The 21,910-nt window shown below is 45.5% G+C and overlaps 1 long non-coding RNA gene across 1 annotated transcript in view; it reads right to left on the bottom strand.

The window, feature by feature from the left end:
- Window positions 1–21,910, bottom strand: part of LOC148757330 (uncharacterized) — a 222,979-nt gene that overhangs the window by 105,835 nt on the left and 95,234 nt on the right. Inside the window, exon 3 of the long non-coding RNA XR_016022455.1 lies at window positions 6,746–6,933. This is a non-coding gene — a long non-coding RNA (uncharacterized LOC148757330). The remainder of the gene's footprint in view (window positions 1–6,745; window positions 6,934–21,910) is intronic.

Genomic DNA, 21,910 nt, shown 5'->3' with positions numbered 1-21,910 from the left:
TTAATGGAGACTGGCCGGCGAGACACGGGGCGGGGGGGGGGGGGTTCAAGACACCTGACAACTGTGGTTATTAGACCTGTAGGATGACCCCCACTTGCCCCTGCCCCCACCTCCTAGTATTCACACTCTGTGTGATCCCCTCCCCTGGAATGAAATGCTTCGAACTAATAGAATACAGTGTCACTGGATACTAAAATGAGTGTGAACTCCTGAATAGTCATACACATTTGGGATGTGGAGAGAAGGATGGTGGTTCTGAGATATAAAGTGAGCAAACTGGTAGATAAATCACTGGTGAAACAGCTGTCATGTAAAATCAACTTTGCTCAGGGATTCTCACTGCTTACACTCACCTCCTCCACTCACATGCACACGTAGGCTCGGCTCCCAGGATCCAGCATGAGAAGGAAACTCATAACAGTTTGTCTTTCTCGGCTCCTGTCTTCAGCCCTATAGAAAGCTAACTGGAACATGGCTATGTCATGGATCAGTGAGTACAAACTCAGCCATGCTTTGGCTGTTTAAAAACTGTTTCCTCTCCTGAAAGCCTGCACCTGCCCTAGACAGACAGCAGAGAGAAGCTGGTCTGGCCATTGGCTGCCTCTAGCTACCCAGCAACAAACGAGCTGCTTCCAGCCACTGAGACCCATAGCCTGGCACCCAGGGAGTCCAGGAGTCACCAGCCATCCAAGCACAGGGATTTCCAATATTTGCCATCTGGTGGAGAATGAAGGGAAAAGTTCGGAGAGAAAGATGAAGGTCGTGGGGGACCAGAATCTGGGCAAAGAGAGAAAGCAGAGCTAGATGGAAAGAAACTGTCCTCTTCAGCCTCAAACCATCTCTACTGGTTTGGCTTTGGAACGTGGGTCACTTCGAAGAAAAGCTAACATACTGTTCTGGAGACTTCCATGAGTTCTGAGCTGGACTGGCTGGGATACAATTCTAGACCTGCCACCTACTAGCAGTGGAACCATGGATGTGTTCTCTGAACTTCTGAGACCTCAGTTTCTTTATTTGTAAAATGATCATGAGAAAACCCATCCCCGAGAGGTTGTGTGGATTAAAGGAGATGATGTCTTTATTTTACTATTTTTCTTTCTTCCTTTTTTTCTTTTTTCTGTCTTTCTTTCTTTTTTCTTTTTTTTTTTTTTTTTGGCTGAAACTGCTTTTTAAAAAATTATTTCTTTTTTCAGTTACAGTTGACATTCAATATTATTTTATATTAATTTCAGGCGTACAGCATAGTGGTTAAACATTTATGTAATTTATGCAGTGATCCACCTGACTAGTGTAGAACCCACCTGGCACTGTACACAATGTATTATTGACTATATTCTCTATGCTGTACTTTAGATCCGAAGGGGATGACATGTATAAAGATGATGTGTTTAAACAGCACGTAGTAGGTGCTGAGTTAGTATTGCCAGTGATTGTAATGGGGGAAGGGGATAATAGGAAAGTGAAAAGGATCAAACAGATCCATCAGTTTCTCCTTTCCAATGGTGGACTTGCTTTGGAAAGTATAGTGTCCATTGGCAGGATGTCACTGGAAGCCCTGAGATACTCTGGGCCACACCGAAAGTATCTGGGTCACTTCCCACCAGTCTTGGAAAGGCAGCGTGGCACAGGCAACACAAAGAGCTCTAGAGTAGGAAGTGTTTCACTCCTACGGCCCCTGCTTGGCTGGCGTTCAGAGAGACATAGTCGACCTCCTTGCCCAAGACTGGGGAAATCAGAAGGCCAAGGGATTAAGACCAAAGCTGTGCAGAAAAGTCCAGGTCAAAACGGGGATGATCCACTTGGCGTTGAAACTCAGGTTTAAAGTCAGGGGTTGAAAACAAGAATTGGCAAAGGTCAGAGAAGAGGGAGGACGAATGGCAGTGGTCAGTGAATGCAGAAGTCTGATCACATCATCAGGAACCCAGGTTCTGTCTTTCTGCTCTGCCACTTTCCAGGGGTTGGCTTATCCTCTGAGGCTGCCCTACATGGTTCCAAAAGGTTGCTCCAGCCAAGGCATCATGGAAAGCAAATTCCAGGTGTAGAAAAAGGAACATCTGTTTCCTGTATCTCTTTTCAAGAGTGAGATAGGAACAGCACAGCAGATCTCCCCCGATTTCTAATTGGCCACAAACATATCACGTGACCTCACCTAAACCAATCACTGGAAAGCACGAAGGAGCCACCATGATTGGCACAGACAAGACATGATTCAGAGACCCGCCTTCCTGTGGGATGGGGAGTTGGGGAGGGGCCTATCTTTTGGGGAAGCACATGACTGACCAAGTGATTCATGAAAGCATTGGAGCTCTATTTCCAAGGCAGAGTGGACACAGTGGCTGTTGAGTAGATAACCAAGTTCATTTTATGTCTCTGCCCTCATGATTGCTCCCACCTCGGATTCTGTTCTCTAACAATCATTGAAAGCTTGGGTACCAGGCACCAGGCTAAGCATTTCAGGATACCACCTTGCGTAATCTTCACAGCAATGGGGGAAGGGGATAATATGAAAGTGAAATACTATGATGTAGGTACCATTTTTATCCTCATTACTGATGAGGAAAACTGGCTCAGAATGGTGAAGGACCTTCCCTAAGGTCATAGTTAAAAAATGGTAGACTCAGGACTCTTGAAATCGACAGGTTCTAAGGCTGGGCTGCCTGGTACAGCCGCCACTAACCACAAGCAACTCTTTAAAGGACTTCAAATTAAAAGTCCAGTTCCCCAGTTGCACTAGTTGCATTTCAAGTGCTTAATAGAAACATGCCGGGCCAGGGGCTACCATATTGGAGAGTATAGAGAGAGAACATTTCCATCATCACAGAAAGTTCTGTTAGACAGCGTGGTTCCAGAACCCAAGATCTCAGCCACTCCACTCCCCCGAAGTGTTTCCACGTGACACACTGTAGATGGGTAGTCTTTGTGGAGGTTTCCCAAGGAACCCCATCAAATGCAGGAAGAGTCCCGCCTCTTTTTACCCCACTGCCAAGAAAAAAGGCTCTATCACAACATGCGCGTTTTAATTTTTTTTCCTGAGAATCTCCTAAGCAACCAACCTATTAGGGGAAAGGGAGAAATTGAAATTTCTCATGTCCCGGAAGTGACTCAGAGGAGGAAAAACTAGAAAGGCAACAAGACAGGAGTAGCCTTTGAACTTGGGAGACACTCAAAACTGCTCTGTGGTTAACCTGTTCCCCCACATCCGTGCCCAGCAAAAGCCCTGCCAGGTCCACATTCCCAAGCTCCTCCCCATTCTCACCCAAACTGCCAATCCACAGCCAATGTGTTTCCCAATTCATGACAAGACAACACGGTGTCCATACCAGGTGACAATGTGGTATGAGAGACAACACCCGCTGAAAACCCAAAATACTCTCCTGGTTCCACCCTCACAAAAATTCCTCAAGGGCCAGAGCTCATGAGTCAGTTTGAGGTCTGGCTAATCCGACTTTCAGACACTGATGCGTTAGAGGACTGGGCATGGTTCCTCGCCAAAGGTGCTGTCACAGCTGTACAGATCTTTAAGGTGGCACAGGAGTCTTCCTTTATACATCTCCCTTCATGCTCAGCTGGGGGCCATCTTGGGGCTGCCAGGGACGAAGCTGCCCTCAACAAGATGGATGTGTCTAGGAAGGAATATGTATTTAGGAGACCCAGACCTAAGCTTGAATCCCTCCTCTGTCACTTATCAATCTTCCCAGAAAGGAAGGTCGCGATTCTCTAAGATCACCATCGCCATAAAAAGGGGCCAAAATGCCAACTTTATACAGTTGTCTTAAGGGTCAGAGAAGTTGATGGTGACAAAATGTCCGGCACATAACAAGTACCGGATACTTGCATTAGAAATTTGGGTAGAACCTAGGAGTCAATTTGGAAAGTATTCTGGACAGGGAACCAGAAATACCAAACCCTCCCAGTTACCCTTTTCCAAAGGGTTGTCATCCAAGAACAATGCCAGACAAAGGAAAGCAAAACAGCATGGTGTTACTAGCTGAGGCGTTGGTGCCAAATAAAGGCAAGGCAGGAGAGTCACCAGGGCTGGGTCACACCACCTGGAAGCTTCCTTTCTGAGGCTGCTGCTGTCTGAAGTGCCTCCAGCCAAAGTCAACCTCTAAGCCATCTCTCCCTCCACCTGTATTGCCTCACCTGCAAACTGACGCTGGCCATTTAGGGGTGGGGAGCAGTTTCTAAGAAAGGAGGTGTCGCTCTGTGATACATAGCCAGAAAGACAGAAAAGAGAGGAGAGAAAAAGACGGACAGACACGGGACCATCATGCCCTGACCTGGAAGCTCCAGCCCTAGAAAAGGAAAACTAGTCAATGTCCTCAAACATCACTGATCAGATTCAAATTACTCCCGGTGATCGGGCCAGGGGGAGCGTGACCGTTTTCTGCCATTGGTTTTGATTAAGTGCATGAAGGTGTGGAGGAACCCTGAACTCTACTTGGAAGACTCTAACTGGATAATCCTCCTCGCATGGAAATAGCCAAAGACTCATCCTATTATGATTCTAGGATGGCTTTACAAAGTTGCCGGGGAGGAGGTGGTTAAAGAACAGATTCCCAGGTCCAGCACTGGAAACAGTGATCAGTAGGTCAGGTGACCCCTGGGAACCTGTATTTTGTAGGTGGATATATAACCAGGTGGGGAAGGCTCCTGTGCCTGCTGACTTTTGGGTGGATTTCCTGGTGACTGGTGTATTTCTCAGGCTGTTTCCATTTCCCTCCCAAGTTTGCCGTTGATGCTCTCCTTAGAGAATTCTGCTGCTTCTCTGTGTCCAAAGCCCCAGCTTCCTCTTAAGAAATCTTTCCCCTCCGACCAACCCACTTGACCTTCAAAGCTACCATCGTAGTGCACGTAGGTTCTAGAGAGGAGTGTTATTTCCACCCTGATGTTTATTTCTGGCTCTGTATCTTTGAGAATGGCTTGCAACTTAGGCAACTTGTAGCCATCTGACTATGAGCATGTAGGAAAAGTCTGGTAAGAATTATCACAGAACAATCTGTACCTTCAGAGCTCAAATGTAAGTGGAAGAATCAAAGCACCACAGGCTGAATGTGTGGATTCACACACACCCACACACATTCACACACATGCGGAGAAAACACAACCAAAATGTGGAACCTTCTGCGCACGCACACGAGCGCCATATGGACTATGGAAAAGTCAGTACATACACCGACCTACGTGTCTCGAGACAAGCTGTGTCCCACCAATGCATCTAGTTCCCATCCCCGACGTGCAAAAGCCACCAGCATAACTTGCCTTAACCCCATTCCTTACTCTCACCCAAACTTGATCCATCAGCCTATCTCTGACCTTTCATTCTAAACTCCGTCTTTAACCACTCGATCGCTGACTACCTCCTCACTCCATTCCCACCTTCTCAGCCATCCTAGGCCCTCCTCCAGAGGAGAAGGCTGATTATAAAGTGAATCTCAGGAATGGCATGGGACGTCTCCACCTCATTCCACTAAAGTCACCTTCAAGGACAGCTCTAGCTACAGAAACGGATTGTGACACAGGGGAAAGAACACACACACACCCTGCCACAAAAACCTCAGCCCACCTGGGGAACGTCAACAAAGGGAAACCTCCTGGGCTTTTCTCTGTAATGGTCTACCTCGCAAATATTCCACCGGGTCAGAGATCGCAGCAGGTGTCATCTGCAGTCCATGACGGAAACACGGAGGTACACCAGTACAAGTTTTAAATTGGAAAGCAATGCCTGAGATGAGAAGGAGGGGTACGGCATACATGTGCATGACATGTGGGCCAGGCCCCTGTCCTGTCAGCCGAGTTCCAGGTCTTTCAAAGCAGGGACGTGCTAGAACATTTTGTCAGCTGCTGTGAGCACATCTGCCTCGGTCTTCATTTATAAGGGACAAAGAGCAGATGCTCCTCTGGGTCAGTTACGGAGCCATGTTCCTGCCCAGGGGTCAGGCTAGGACACAGTCGTACCTCCAGAGAGTTCCAGAATCGGGAAATCCTGAACTTGAACAGTGCTAGCATGTCCCCAAATGTGTTCGCGTCAATACCAGCTGCACTGGATGTACAATGGTATAAAAGAGGGAGCAGAGCGATGGGAAATTCTACTATAAATAAAATGAAACAAGTTTTTGACTACAGCGCTTTTCAGAGCCTTCGGTGTCTACAGCACACTGTGAATGTCAAACGGGAGACAGAGTAGACAATATTTTCCAAGCTGAGCTGGGTATAGAACCCTTTTCTGAGAAGTGCTTTTCAGGGCAACTGTTCTGAGAAACATTTTTGGAGCAACACAAGCCAATCTAACCCTTTGCACCCACTTGACCAATGGAAAAATGAACACCCCAGAGCAAAGGGATTGGCCCTAAATAGCTCACTGGTTAATGGAAACCCAGGTGCCCTAAATTCTGCTCTAGGGTCATATCTCCACACATCTGTCATGAGACTGTGGGAGAAGCACCTAATTCGTCCCTTCTCGCAATAAACATGTCTTAGGCACCAACTCTGTGCCATCTTCTAGCCTGGCTGCTGGAGATACGAAACCAAAAAAAGGCATGGTTCTTGCCTTCGAGGAGATTCTAATTTATTGGAACATAAGTCAGTGTCAAGCAGAGTTCAGGAAATCTCTGTTTTGCATAGTTCCAGCGCGCAGAGATTTCATTTGTCACAGATTTTTAAGTAACACCAGCTCCCGGTAATACAGTCCAAGTTTCAAGTTCCCACATTCAATTAACTAGAAGTAACTGCGTGACGTACAAACCTTACTGCTGGTCTGCGGTCATTATGGAAATAATAGATGCACATCATGAGCGATGATCCATCACACCACTTCTTTCCAAGTCTGTTGCTGGCTGGTCATTGCACATCTGTCGTTCAGTTCATGCACAGAGAAGCGTGTAGCCGGGCTGCTTTCTTGTCTCTCAGGAAGAAACTCACAAGATGTTTCACCTAAATGGGTGATCAAAAGAAGAAATTAGCCAAGAAAGATGAAGCTGCAGCAAAGAATTGCAGGTAACACTGGAAGTTAAATGTGCATCAAACGTAAGTGGGCTGATAAAGAAACAGCTGACTGTAAACATGTTGACAATGCTAGCATTTTAGTGACTCTGGACAGGGAGCCAGAGACACGTAGTGAAGGCAAATGCATCATCATAAATGAGGGAAGCAACAAAAAAGATGACAGTGTCCTAGAGAAAATGATGCCGGCAAAAAAACTTCACATTAAAGGAATTCTTGTGGATAGTCCACGACATGCAAAGTGTCAAAAATAAAATACTGGAAGCTGATTCAAACTCAGAGTAGAACTCGTCAGGGCATCGAAAAGATGCTGGCCTTGCTACAGATGAAGCAAAGGTAAGCATTGTCTTCAAACTATTCTCGATAGTTTAACCAAGCAACAAAACACTTTCACTTTCAATATTTCTAACTTTTAAAATATAGCGTACAAAATAATAGTTTTAGTTTTAGGTAGGGTTTTGTTTTTTGTTTTTTGTTTTTGCATTTCCTTCTACATTTATATCCAGCAGTGAAAGATGTTTTAATGTTTTCACAAATTTTTAAAAGTTCGAGAACTGTAATTTTCCCAGTGATTAACATTGTTTTGCAAGGTTTTAGCTTGCATGGTTATTCTTATGGTCTCACACTACTGTGCATTTTGAAGGCACCGCAAACTCTAGACCCCCGTTTCTCTGTTTTAACAGAGTCCCAATAGGAAAGCAGAGGCACACTCAAATTGGGATCATTTAAGACGGGTTTAATTTTGACAACACTAGACTTTTTTTAAAGCATGAAGGTGTGGGTGTAAGAAACATCCCATCCCAGGCATAGTGCAGAAGCCCGGGGCTGGTAGCAGCCAAGCTGTTACCATCCTGGGCCCAAAGGGACAAAGAAAGGGAGAATTTACCAGAACCCAGAAGGAGAGAGTCCCCATGGAGCAGTGCACCTCTGGCTGAGGAAAACGGCCAGACTGAGAGACTCTTCAGGAAGGGGGCCAGGGAACGAAATACCCCACCCTCACTCTCCTTCTCTGTGCCCATTGGCTGAATTCACCTGAGGCCAGGAAGCCTGGTTCACTGTATATTGTCCACAGGTGGCTGCCCTGGGACACAGAGCAGAAGGGTAAACAGCAGAAAAGAAGGGTCAAAAGGAAGAGACCCAAAACAAGGCTGTTTCACAGCTAAATTCTGGGATTCAGTTAAAGTCACCACGACTTTAACTGCCTGAGAGAAATTTTTTTTTAAAATAGAACAGGCAGCCAAAACGTCCCAAACAAGCTTAAACTCTAAGGGAGAGTCAGAGAGAAGGGGGCCGGGGTGTCTGGCAAAAGTGAGTGGCGAGAAGTGCAGCGTGGCCCTTGGAAGAGCTAAAAAGGCATCATGAGTCCAGATAACCTCTCACCAAGCTTCACACTCTGGGACCACCCGGTCTCCGCTTCCTTCTCTCTCCACAACCACCAGGCTTTCTCCGCTTCTCCACGTAACACCAGAAATTAACATTCTATTAGTACCAGCTGCCAACAAAGACAGCCTAATGTTGCTTTCTCCTGTAAGAAGGAATCTGATTGGTCCGCCTTGTTTCCTGAGCTTATGCCTGATCCAATCAGCTGCAGCCAGGGAGGGTCACATGACCTCAACATGGTTGCGAAGGTCTGTCCTCTGAATGAGAAGGACTTGCACAGAAATAAAGCTTTATGGGCTGGGCGGTCACCCTAAAAGATGACCGTTACTTCACTTGGTCTGTTTTTATTTCGAGAACTCTTTTATAGCACTTTTTATGTGCCAGGCACTGTTCTAGGTGTTTCCTTCACTTAATACTCATCCTTTGAGAGAGACTCTATTATCAACCCCCATTTTACAGATGAGGAAATGGGGGCACAAAGATACTAAGTAATGTTTCCAAGTCACACAGCTATAAATTGTAGCGTTGGTATTTGAACCCACACAGTGTGACTCCTGGATTCATGCTTTTAACCACTGTGTTCTACTATCTCTCTTGTTTAAATATAAGGAAACAATGGTCTCCATCCCCCGGCTCCTTAAACCATTCCAAGATCAAGGTGAAGGAATACTCAACAACCATAAAAAAAGTGTGTATTGAGCCTAGAGTAAACTACACATCTGCAATGGCAAATGAAGCTGTCCTTCCAACCCACCCCACCTCTTCCCATTCCCCTGACTTCTAGCCACGGGTTCAGAGACCAGAAATGAAAGTGGGACAAAGAAAAATAGAATTCTCACTCTCCTCCCCATCTGCAAATCATCATTAATGGTATAATTCAGAAAACAAACTCCAAGGGCAAAAAGATGCCCAAGAGCCATGGAGTTTAATGCTTGTCTTCCAATGGGTGATACGGCAGCCGATGCTCACAGCATCTTGGCTTGTGTCCACATGTTCTGGTTCCAGGGCCCCGTGCCGACTCAGGGCCTGTCTTGGAGACAAACCAGCCTTCTCCCTGGGAGACCTCATTCAGTCCCATGGCTTCAATTAGTTACCAGATGTTGGTGATTCTCCAATCATTATCCAAGCCAGATCTCCCTCCTACCTTGAAGACCACTGAGCCAGCTACCCTCTGGCCATCTCCACTTAGAGGTGACAGAGACCCTTCAAATGTAGCATGCCCCCAAAACAACCCCATCATCTCCTCGCCCAGACTTACCTCTTCTCAATAGGTCTCCACTTCTAGGAAGATGGTTCCACCATAGTGCAAATTCTTGGAATCCTCTTACCCCTTCTTCTCCCTCATTTGCACTTCTCACATCCATTCATCACGGCATGCTTATCTGACTTCCTAAATATCCCTGGAATCATTCCACTTCTCTTCACCCTCTTCCCCTCTCCAGCCTACCATCCTACTTGCTTGGATAACTTCAAATCTTCTAGCAACAATTGTCTCCCTCAAACCTATTTCCCAAGGGGCATCTTTCCAAAATACAACTCTGATCTTATTACAGCTTTTCTTAAATCTCTTCAAAGCTTCCCTATTTACTCTTAGCGAAAACCCCAATTCCTTAAAATAGCCTATGAGCCTGCATGAGCTGGTGCCCACTCGGCTCTCCAATCTTATCTTATACACGATCCTTCCTTTCACATGGGATTGTCCAAGCCAACAGAACTCTCACTCCTTGAACATGCCTCCATAGGCTGCCTCGAAAATGGCCTCAGTGATCCCCCTTCTTGTATCCATCCAAGTGTATAATCCTTTCCCCTTGACTGTGAGCCAGATGCAGTGACTCGCTTCTAATGAATAGAATATGGCAAAAGTGATGGGATGTTACTTCCAAGATTTGGTTACAGAAAGACTCTGGGTCTCTCTCTCTCTCTCTCAACAAGCTACCATGTTGCAAGTGGCTCTGTGGAGGGGCTCAAGTGGCAAGAAATTGATATCTCCAGCCAACAGCCAGTGAGGACCTCAGGCAAAGCTACACTAGATTCCTAACCCAGAGATACTGACACAATAAGTGCTTGTTGTTTCGAACCATTATATTCTGGAGCAATCGATTACACATCAGTGGATGACCAGTAAAACGTATAGACTCTCTTCTTTCTGAGCTACTGCACATGCTATTCCTGATTACTGGATTGCGTCTGCCACTCCTCCCAGTGCCAAACCATTTCACCTATCTCCAATCCATTCTCAGGTCTCAGGTGAGACAACACCTCCTCCAGGAAGCCTCCTCGGACTTCTCTCGTTAGAACACTGATCACACCAGATAGTAAGCAACATGAGGGCAGGTACGCTGGCCACCATGATTCACTTTGGAACCCTTTATCAGCAAAAGGACTGGCCACAGAAGACAGGTTCAGTATTTCCTGAATGAATGAAGGCCACAGAAAGGTTTCCCCTCTCCACGCTGAGCTACGTTTTCTCCTTGTGCCCAGCAGATGATTCTATATCATGCAGACACTACGTCCTGAGTTTCTAGAAGCCATGCTTTTAATTTACGTGGTTATAATATTGAACTCAAATCTGATATTTCCACCGAGCTTTAACATCTCCTCATTCATTCTTTTTTCACTTTCACAGTAACCATGAGAGACATTACGATCCTCATTTTACCCAGGAAAAATGAGACAGAAGCACCTGAGTAAGTTTCATCGACAACCAAGTACAAAACTAGAGTCTCAAAACCGGTCTCCAAACTCTCAGCCTAGAACTGCCCTCAGAAGGAAAATAGCAAATGACCATATGTCCTAATTACTAAATAATTTTGCTAAAAAAAAAAAAATACAGATTGCCTTTACGTATATGACTGATGGTTTCACTTCATCAACCAGACATCTTGGTAAGCAAATAAACTACAATATGAAATTTTTAGTCTCTAAGGGAAAAAGACAGCAGAATCAAGGAAATAAAGCAAAACCTAATTAAATTGGATCCGGAAAAAGGGAGGTTATGGGAAAAAAATCAGTAAAAAATAAAGCATTTGGAAAGAAATTAGTTTTGATGCTTTCAGATACATATTGGTAACCTTATAAATTGTTAGAAAAAAATAAAGTAATAATAAGCAAAATATGTTAATAAAAAAAAGGACCATTCACAACAGGCTACTTTACAAACCAATAACATCCACTATGAGATTCCGGGCTGGGTTTTATGTCTCTAAGTAGTCACAAGACACTTGGTTTAATTTTTTTTTTCTTTAACTCCATAAGGATCCTGTTCACCATGTGTGAATAACATTTCTAAACCACAAAGTTCTGAATTAAATACAATTCAATGGGAAAAAAAATCATCATAATACCAGTTTCAGAGTCTGTACGTGGGGGAAAATGCTTTATAACCAATGGCGTTTGCTTCTTCAGTAACTAAATGCCTGTGGGTAGCACACAGACACGTCCACCTTGTACTGAATTCCGCTCAACTGTAGAGAAGATTCTAGAATCTATACCAAAGATCGCAAAGAGTGAGCCATAGGGTGCAGCAAACTTACAAGCGTGCTTGTTTGGCTCTCACCATATTTTTAAATTAGTTATCAATATTTAAATATTAGAGGGTTGACATAAAAATCCAGATTTCCAGCATTTGGGCCCACATCCTCACATGGTAAATATGGGCCGGAACTCAGTAAGGGTTTTCCCCTTACCTAGGACACCTGTGGTCTCCATTTCTCTGATCTTCATCACCCCCTATTTCTTCTATGCCCAGTCTGTGTCTGGCATTTATGGTATTTTCCTGGCCCCTGGAGGCATGGGGTTGGGAGCCCCATGCTAGAAAAAGATGGCCCCCATTTTCCCAAAATTCCATTGGTTGAAACAGAGAGTCAGTCAAGTCACCTTTCAGGAAAAGGAAATTTTTTGAAGGAAAGTGGTATCAGGAACCTATCGGGTGCCTTTTCTTCTTTCGCTCTTTCCCTAACCTCTCACTCATGGCATCTCTCCTTCTCTCTGTGTCTCTGTCATTTTTCCTCCTGTACTGAGCTGTTTCTTCATAAAGCCAGTTGTAAGTGACCTAAAATAGCTGCCCTGATCTAGCAGCTACGTCCTGGTTTTTCAACTCAGCTCTCAGGACTCCCCTGGCCCAGTATCTCATTTCCCCAAATCCAATTCACCCAAACAGGAATCAAATTAGTCATTTGCTCAAGCCAGATCAACAAATTACTGGCCACAGTTGCTGATCACTCAATGAAATCAGGGTTTCTGGGGCCCTAGTGTAATAACAAGAGGGGATTATGTAGCACAAAATATGGCTGCTCAGGGTATCGGGGATTCTGGGTAAGACATGCTTCCTTCAAGGGCAGGCAGGCCATGACCCCACCACCGCTACAGCCACCACCTCCCCAAACACTGCCGTAGTCTTAGGCAATTTGCCTCTCTGCTTCCACAAGGTGTGGCCTGGCCAGAGCCTGGCTTCCAGAAGGCAGATTTATGCACAGAGAAATTATGTACTTTGCTTGGCGACCAAGCCCTCAGCCACATGCATAAATGGAAGCAGTTTCTGTAATGAATTTGTGACGCTCCTTCGCTCGCTCGTTTCCTCCTGTGCCTGTTGGCCTTTCAAAACAGTGTGAATCTACTGTAGAACAGTAATTCTTAGCCATTCTGGGGCTTCACGCCCACTGCATCCCCGCCCAGACAAACCGCTGTACCTCCTCTGAAGTGGCCATAACAAATTTGCCTTTATTGGCCCGGATTTGGGAACTCCACGTTATTTGCCTTTGGGAAAGAACAAAGAGACTATTTTCTCTGGCTCCTCCTAGCTCTGCGATAGCCAAGAGCAGAGCGTGATTCTTGGGCTGCAGTTCATCCTGGAGAAACCAGGAAATCCTAGCCACATGAGAGGCAGAGGGCCTGGGTAAGCACACAGGACCTGGCTCCCATCCCAGCACTGCCGTGAAAGTGCTGTGTGATCTTAGACAAGTCGCTTCACCTCTCTGAACCTCACTTTATCCATTTGTTAAATACAGACAGTAACCCCTCCTTGGTTTGTTCAGAGGACAGAGTGCAAAATGTAAGCAAGTCATATGGCTTCAGTCAATATACAATTAATATTATTTCACTTTCTCTCCTTTCAAATCCCCTCTTCTAACTAGTCAAAAGTGGTGGAGCTAGGATTTGAACTCACACTTGGGTGCTCACGTGCTTAACCGCTGTATTCTCCTGCAGTTGTGTGCCATGGGAGGTCTGATCCCTCTTGCTGGCCACTTTGGCTGTGTCCGGTGTTTGCTCTAACACACAATGCTTTCTAGACATCTTGTATGTATAACTTTGCCTTCATGTGTGAGAAATTTTTGTTGGATCAATTTCTAGTAGTGCAATTGCTGGGTCAAAGGGTTTTCGCTTCTAACTGCCAGAGGTCACAGGGCTCATTTTAACCCAGTTGGCGTGGAAGCCTCGTCCTGGCTCCACCAGTCACCCTATACAGGGCCTCCTCATCCGCGGAGGGAGGCAAAGGGAAACTTTGGCTGACTTCAGGCCGCTGTCATACTTCCTGCCTCCCTGCCGCTGACAGAGGCATTCAATACTTCTACTGCAGACTGGGCTCAGGTGGAGCTCCCATTTCCAAAAGAGTTGCAAAGCTGGGCAACCTCAGTTCAAATCCCTGTTGTGACTCTTGCTGGCTGTGGGACCCTGGGCAATATCTCTGAGCTTCTGTTTCCTTGTGTGTAAAAAGGTCAAAATGCATACCTACAGAATGGTTGAGAGGCTTGGAAATAATGGCTAGGAAGCCCTGGACACAGTGCCTGCCACCCAGCGTCTTATATTTTATCTCTGGTCTCTAGTATTTCTCTCCCCAGGCTTCTGTGCCCCTTCCTTTGACACAGGACCAAGAATGCTGAACAGAGAGCTGGGGAGGAGACATGTGAGACCTAGTCCTACCTTATAGACAGAAGCCTCAGGGTCCATTCAAAACCCTTTCAAGTAAGATCTTCCACTTAAGATTCAATATGTAATTTTACTAACAATTGTCACCCCAATAAATTTAATAATAATAATAAAAAAAGATTCAATAGCTGAGAAGGTCAACTCACTGAGAATAAGAGACAAAGGGGACATCTGTCTGTTTCAGCCTCAGCACAGCTGTCAGAGGGCTTGAGGACTCTTTCTCTGAAAGCCGGCTTATTATTATTATAGTACTCCTATTATTATTATTAATAATTTCAATAGTTGCAATGGCGTGGGGGACTCCTTCTCATAACTCAGAAGAGCCCCATCCCCTGACAGGCACCACCAACAGACTGGCACCTGCAGTATAAATTCATGTCTCATAGTCACCCCACAACACCAGCAGCTCGTTATTGAGCATCTACTATGTGCCAGGGCTTATGCAAGGTGCGGTGCGCAAAACAGACAAGCTCCTTCCCCAGTGGAGCTCAGCGTCTGGTGGGGAAGGCAGACACTACATGAGGGGTTGGCTTGGTGTCATTTTTTAAGCAAATGACATCGTAGTTCCTGCTATCAAGAGAACAATGTGTAGCTTGAGGCTAACAATGGAGGGAGATAGAAGAATTTGGGAATGCCCAAGATGTTGAAGGAAGCCTTAGCCAGCTGTGTGGCACTGTGCTGAGCCCTCACCTCTCTGAGCCTGTTCCCTGCAGTTTAAATGAGGGGACACATGACGTGTCTCTGAGTCGCTGGGGCATGAAATGAGATCTCCCATGAATGGACCCAGCACAGGGCCTGCCCAACAGTAGCCTCTGAGTGGGGCTAGTTCCCAGACATACACCTCCAGACCATTCAGCTCTTGAAACATTCCTGTCCATGCTGGACACCTTTGAGAAGACATCCTACCTGCCTTGTCCCTTCTTCCTAAAATGTCACATCCTGGGGAATTGAACCAAACAGCCTTGTGTTCATTATTATACGGTCATGGTCGAGTTTATTGTTACTATTACTGCTGCTAACAATGATAATGATGGCAATGTGCATATTACAGCCTGACTGTCCAGTGAATCTGTGCCAGGCTTCCATGACTTTCTCTACTTGCCCCGTATCTGCCCAGTTATCTCTCAGAAAGGAAGAAGTTGCCTAACAGTCAAGTTCAACGGTCAGCAAGCATTTTATTGAAAGGGCCAGAGAGTAAATATTTTAGGTTTTGTGGGACACGTAATCTCTGTCATGACTGCTCAACTCTTCCCTTATAGTATGAAAGCAGAAATCTAAAATATGTAATAAAAATGCATGGGGGCTATGTTCCAATAAAACTTTATTCATAAAAACCGGCCGTGGGGGCAGGAAGGAGTTAGCCTACAGGCTGTGGCTTGCACCCTCTAGTCCTTAAGAAGTTTCTCATATTACATGCAGGATGTATAGAGAGTGATACACCTCAATTACCTTATTTCGAAGAACATATCAGTCTGAAATGACCTAAATCAGTGTTACAGAAACTTATAAGTCACTTGATGGAATCACTTAAAAATCTTTGTAATTGGTGGGCTTTTTTCACTACGTATTTCCCAAGTTATCTTAAGATGTCTATGTATTTAACTTCTTTTATTAAAAATTTGTCTGTCTTGGTGAAGGGGTGGCTGTACAACAGTGCAAACCATGTGGGGACTACGTGTAATCCATAATGAATATGAATAGATTTGGTAGATAGTCATAAAAACGTAATCCCTCAATTACAAGGTTACAAATTTTTGATAAGCTTTTGTAGATCAGACATAGTAAAGATAAATCTACAGGACAAATGGGGAAAAAAAACACGTATCATTAATGGGAAGTGATTGAATGGGTGAGTATATGTCATTTGGAATAAAATTTCCCGTGATGATGTGATGTCAGCATTTGAAAAAGGACTGTGTCTCCAACCACATAGATGGAAATGAAGCGATCTGGTCTGAGTCCAGTGGGTGATGCCGACAAAAGTATCCTAGTGATGAGAAACACACGGGTGGCAAAGATGCATGGGAAGGGTTTGAAAAAAAGTGTTTTTTTAAGGAGAAGGTTGGGGAGGGAAAGCAGTATTTCTAAATTAATGTATTATTTTAACATAGGAAGTGACTTAAGATATTGTTTCTGTAACTAAATTAGTACATCAAATGGTGGGAGACATTTGATTATTTCATCTCATCCTTAAAAGCCAGTACATTTGAGTTGTTTAAAAAATTGTAACTTTTCCTTGGGAAAAGAGGACTACACATCATGGTCAAGTATAACTGCTATCTGCCTCGTTTCCAGAGCCTCTGTGTAGGGATTGGCACACAGTGGATAGTAATGAATAACATGAATGACTGAGTGAGAAAATGAATGAATGAATGAAGAATTTGACCACTTCCCGTTAAGCACACCACCTCAAAAAGACTCAAACTCTAGCCATTAAGGAACTCCACATCCATTTGGCCAGAAATGGGGAATTCACTTAATCTCTGCCTGTGGGGTGTTGCCTCTCCCAGATTTTTGTATCCTAATCTTTCTCAACCAGCCAGGAGGAAGTTAGTGGGACGGGAAGGGCACGTCCCAGGCGTCCCAGGCGTCCCAGCCACAGAGGGACCAGACCTCAGCTTCCCCAGAGCAGCACACACCAAGTGAGACACAACCCAGCCCCCCAAAATGGGGGCATGGTGTTGGGCTCAGCAGAAGTGATTGGGGTGGGATTCTGGAAATGTTTTCTCTCGGAGAAAGAAATGAATGCGAGTTAGACTTGGATTGTCCTCTCAGCTGCCCTTGATGACTCTGCATTGAGTCCTGGGACTCTTGTTGGGAGAGGTGGAAGGGGAGGGAGAACAGGAGAGCTTTGATGGAACAGCCCAAGCTACCAGTACTGATTGAGAGCTTGCCTGTGCCAGGCTCTGTGCCCAGCCCTTACCTGCATCGTCTCACCTGCACCACCGGCGCCATCTAACTGCCGAGACAAGCCAGTGGGCCACACTGCCCAAAGCCACACAGAGGAGCAGGACTGCACCTGTGTGGTCTGTCTGCAAAGAGACGGAGCTTTTAACCACCAAGTTCAAACTGCCTCCACATTTTCCAACTGGTAACCACTACAGCGACAACAAAAATCAATAAGCATAACTAACACATAGACTTCCTATAAGCCAGGCTTTACACACACTCGAGCCACCATCGTTATCCTCATTTTACAGAAGAGGAAACTGAGGCACAAGGAGGTGAAGTAAGTTGCCCAAGTGAGCTAGGTAGTGACAGAGCCAGGAGCTGGGAGGCCAATTGTCCTGGTTTACGCAGGCCTGTCGCAGTTTTAGCACTAAAAGCTGTGTGTCCTGGAAAACCCCTTAGACCTGGGCAAACCCGGTTAGTTGGTCACCCTCACCAGGAGTAAACCCCAGGCAGCGTGGCACCAAAGGACATGCTCTTAACCAGCTCCTGATCCTGCTCTGGTGTAACTGCTAAGGGCATGAGCTTTGAGGTCAGGACAAGAACTCGGTTCAAGTTCAGCCTTCGCTTAGTAAGAGCCGCAGGGTCTATATGGCTTAGTCTTCCTTATCTGTAAAAGGGGAACAGTAGAATCTACTTCATTTTTCTCTTTGCAGAGTCTCAGCGAGGGGGTCCCTGCCAAGTCCAGGGCTGGACACCGGGCGAATGCCCAGCAGTGGTTACATTGTATGGTCACCCGCAGCACGATAAGTAAGGATAATAATAGGTTACTCTGGAGGGAGCCATGTGGGAAATGCTCGACAGGAAGGTGTGTTAAGAAAGGATTAATCTGAGCATCTGCTGAGGCGGGAGGAAGGGGAGCCCAAATCGCCCTCAGGTCACACCAGCTGCTGTCATCTCCCGTCCCAGGCGCCCAGATATCCTGGCAGGGCGAAGAGTCATCTGTGCTGCCCACTGGATCCTGTCTCAGGCTTTAGCCGGCAGCATTAACCTCCAGACCCAAGGAAAGGTCCTCTGGCTTCCTCCCTCCTCCCTCGGCTATTTGTGGCCCTTGGACTGTTATAAGGGACAGGGAGGTGATATTGTTCTCTTCCGTCACACATTCTATTCCCAAACAATGGGAGTCAGGATATGCAGCTCATCAAAGCCCCTGATGGTCTCACCATTCTCCCGGAATCCCAGGATGGAGAGCCCTGCCTGGCCTCAGCACTCCGTTAATAACTAGGCCAGCCCCGACAATGAATTCTGGGTATCTCCACCTCCCAGCTAATTTGGATCAGCCCTGATAAAGACCATCATTCAGTCACTCAACAAACGCCGAGGGAGGCCCAGTGGGGGAGCCTGTGTGCTGGAACCAGACTGCTTACGGTTTGGCCACAGCTCCACGACTCACCAGCTGCCTGGTGTCAAGTTCATGAGCCACTCTGTACCTCAGTGTCCTCATCTGGAAATGGGTTCATAATATTCTCCATACACTGTTGTTGTGTCAAAGCCTTAGAATAATGTCTGGCAAATAGTAAATATTCAAGAAATGGAACTTATTGTTATTAGCTGTATTATTCATGTTAATATTAGTACATCTTCCGCTTTACAGAAGCAACCCTTTCATTACATCCCTATTTCTGGGCCAGTTTGAAAGCACAGAATAGCACTGAAAGGGAAAATTTTACAAGGGGATAAATATTAAGAGTCCAGAGGAGGGTAAAAAGATAACTGTTTTTTTGCTGATATCCACCCAGGGCCAGCGTCACAGGCACGTGACCAATGCAGCCACACAGGCCCCTGCACCGAGAAGGGTCTTGTACTTCAGGCTCATTGTCCTATGGACTATTTTCGTGGACTTCAGTGGGACAATGGAGCATGCACTGAGGTCTGACTCTTGGGCTCAGGCAATGTCAAGCCTCTTGTCACCTCCCCCCAACAAATGCTATAACTGATACTAGGCCCACCACATACTCAGTAATTCTGATGTGTGGTTTTTGCTAACAGAATCTTTGTCTCTTTTCTCGGTGTTAAGAAACATTCCCTTCCATGTGGGAGCAAGTTGGGGAAAGAAAAGAAAAATAAGAGGAAGCAATGAAGAAGGAAATCTCATCCTGCCACCCACATCATCCCACGGCAGCCAGGGTTGGGAAACGGGTTCCAACACAGGGGCGAGTCACTTTACCTCTCTGAGGCTTAGTTTCTCCCTCTGTAAAGTGAGTACAATGAGCAACTCTCCCTCCTGGGTTCCTCAGGGGATTAAGTGAGAGAGTGCTGGACTTGATTCTGTGTTTGACATCAAAAAAATACTTGCAAAAAAAAAAACAAAAACAAAAAAAAACCTACTCGCTAAATAGTATTTCTATAATAATAATAATAATAATAATAATAATAATAATAATAAATATGGTATCACTGACTGCACAGATAAGCCGTAAGACCAGATTAAAAGTGTTTCTCTCCAGGCTCAACTTGTAAATTGGTTCTTCTGCTCATGAGGGATGCAAAACCTTCCTTCGTTTCCTTTCATACCTTTTTTGTTATTATTCTCTGGGTCACTTCCTTTCCTGGGCACCAGTGTTTGCACCCCCAGCTTCCTGGCCCCAGCTAGTCTGAGTGCATCTATCCCAAACCACGCTAGTCAAATCCTGGCTCATTATACATAGTCTCCAAGCCTACATTTGCATCAAATACCTCGGACAGGCTGGTGGTTGTGTTTTACATTATTTTTTAAAAAATTAGTATTACTACAACCCAAAAAGATACAATGAAAATATACCTGAATGTACGAATGAAGCAGGGAGCAAGCGACCCACCAGGTCTGGCACTGAATTCTTGTTTACGTAAGAGATTAACTCAGCAAATCCTTTTTATGGCTGCAGTAAAGAGGGAAGCTTTAGTTCAGTTTCAATGACAGTAAATTCTCAACTAGGAATGAATTTTCATGATCACTTGACATTTGTCTGGTCAGAGGACGGGAGACCTGGAGGCTCTTTCCCCCATCCAATCCCTCTTCTTCCCTGTACAACTCAGAAAATCCTACACCCACCTAACTCATAAAAAAATACATCAAAGTGCCCCAAGGGGTGGGTTCCCATTTGCTTCTTATTGGAATATAAATTGAGTTGACTTTTGGGAGGCATAATTAGGCAGATTAGTTCCCATGAGCCTCCATAATGTCCAAACTTCTTGATCTTAAATGTTCTGCCTGCAGAAAACCCACTGAAGACAATAACGTGAAATGGGGGCAAAGATGACCAATGACACAACATTCGTTGTAATTTTAAGTTTAAAAGTTAAAAATCGGAAACAACTGAATCACTAACGTCAGGATTCTTGCTAAGTCAATGTTCTCGTTACCCCTTGCTGTGTAAAAAAATAAAATAAAAAATAAATTCCGAAGCTTAGTAACTTACAACCACCACAGTTCTTTACTTTTCTTATAAATCAGCCATGTGGGCAAGATTTGATGGAGATGCCTCCTCTCAACTGGACGTCTTGGTTCTCGGTGGCGCTGCCTCCCAAAGTGAAGGGCTAAGCCGTATGGGGCCGTGGTCTCTTGGCATGGTATTTCCAATATGGTGACCTCAGGGTATCTGGCTTCCTAAATGGTGGCTCGGGACTCCAAAAGCGAGTGTCTCAGGGACACAAAGTAAAACCTGCCAGTTTCTTAAGGTTTGGGCCGGTGTGGCATTACTTCTGCCCTCTTCTAACAATCGGAGTCACTGAAAAACATTCCCCGTTGATTCAGGGCATGGGGCCATGCACCCCTCCTCTTGATGGAAGGTACATCCATGTAAGAATTTGCAGCCATCTTGAATCCCTTGCAATCCGTCTTGCTGTAGTCATGTGACACAATGTTACAGCATCGCTAAAAGTTATGTTAAAGAAGGGACTCGAAAGGCATGGTGGAACGTTGATTCTATTGAAGTAAATATAAATTATCAACAACCTGATCCAAACATCAAAATGCTCTCTCTGGTTGCTGAGAAACTGAGTTGTTTTCTTCTTTAGATTTTTGTGTTTTCTAAGATTTTCACAGGCCATGTTCAGCCCATTGAGATGCTGGGTTAGACTCCCACAGTGATTTTTTTAAGCTTGAGAAAGTTCATGTTCCAATCAGTTTTTTCCAGCTTCTACAAGGAATTCTGGCTGCCCACAGCACTAGCTGGCTAGTCAGTTACTGATGGCTCTCTTGGGGGGGGGGCGGGGGGCAGGTGTAGACTCCCCAGTTTGCCATGGATCCCAGCCGGCCTGCCCCTTCTGGGCCTTTGAGTCTGCAATGCCACAAACCATATTTATAACTGAAAACCAACAACAATCGCTTCATAAAACAAACCCAAGGTAAAATGCATGGGGATGATTTGTCTGGATAGAAAAGAATGGTGCCTTGGATGCAAAACACCCTTGATTTCCCCACACCTTGTGCGGACTGGGCATTGTTCCAGTCCCCTCCTGGCTCCCTCACTGGTCCAGAGTGTCATTCCCACCTCACACTTTCTCCCCGAGGCACAAGGTGAGACGTGGTGGTCTGTGTGCCACTGAGTGCCCTCAGCAATGTCGCCAAGTCCAGAGAAAGGAGTGGGTAGAAGAGGCTGGGCAGCTGAAGGAAGGATGAGAAACATGAGATCGACAGCAGCGGAGGTACTTGACATGGAGTAGGTGCTTTGGG

This window comes from Rhinolophus sinicus, chromosome 9, assembly GCF_057876585.1.
Source record: "Rhinolophus sinicus isolate RSI-liver-muscle chromosome 9, RSI-T2T, whole genome shotgun sequence".
Taxonomy (NCBI): Eukaryota; Metazoa; Chordata; class Mammalia; order Chiroptera; family Rhinolophidae; genus Rhinolophus; species Rhinolophus sinicus.
The sequence above is the reverse complement of the archived record's forward strand: the minus strand, read 5'-3'. Positions and strand labels throughout refer to the sequence as shown.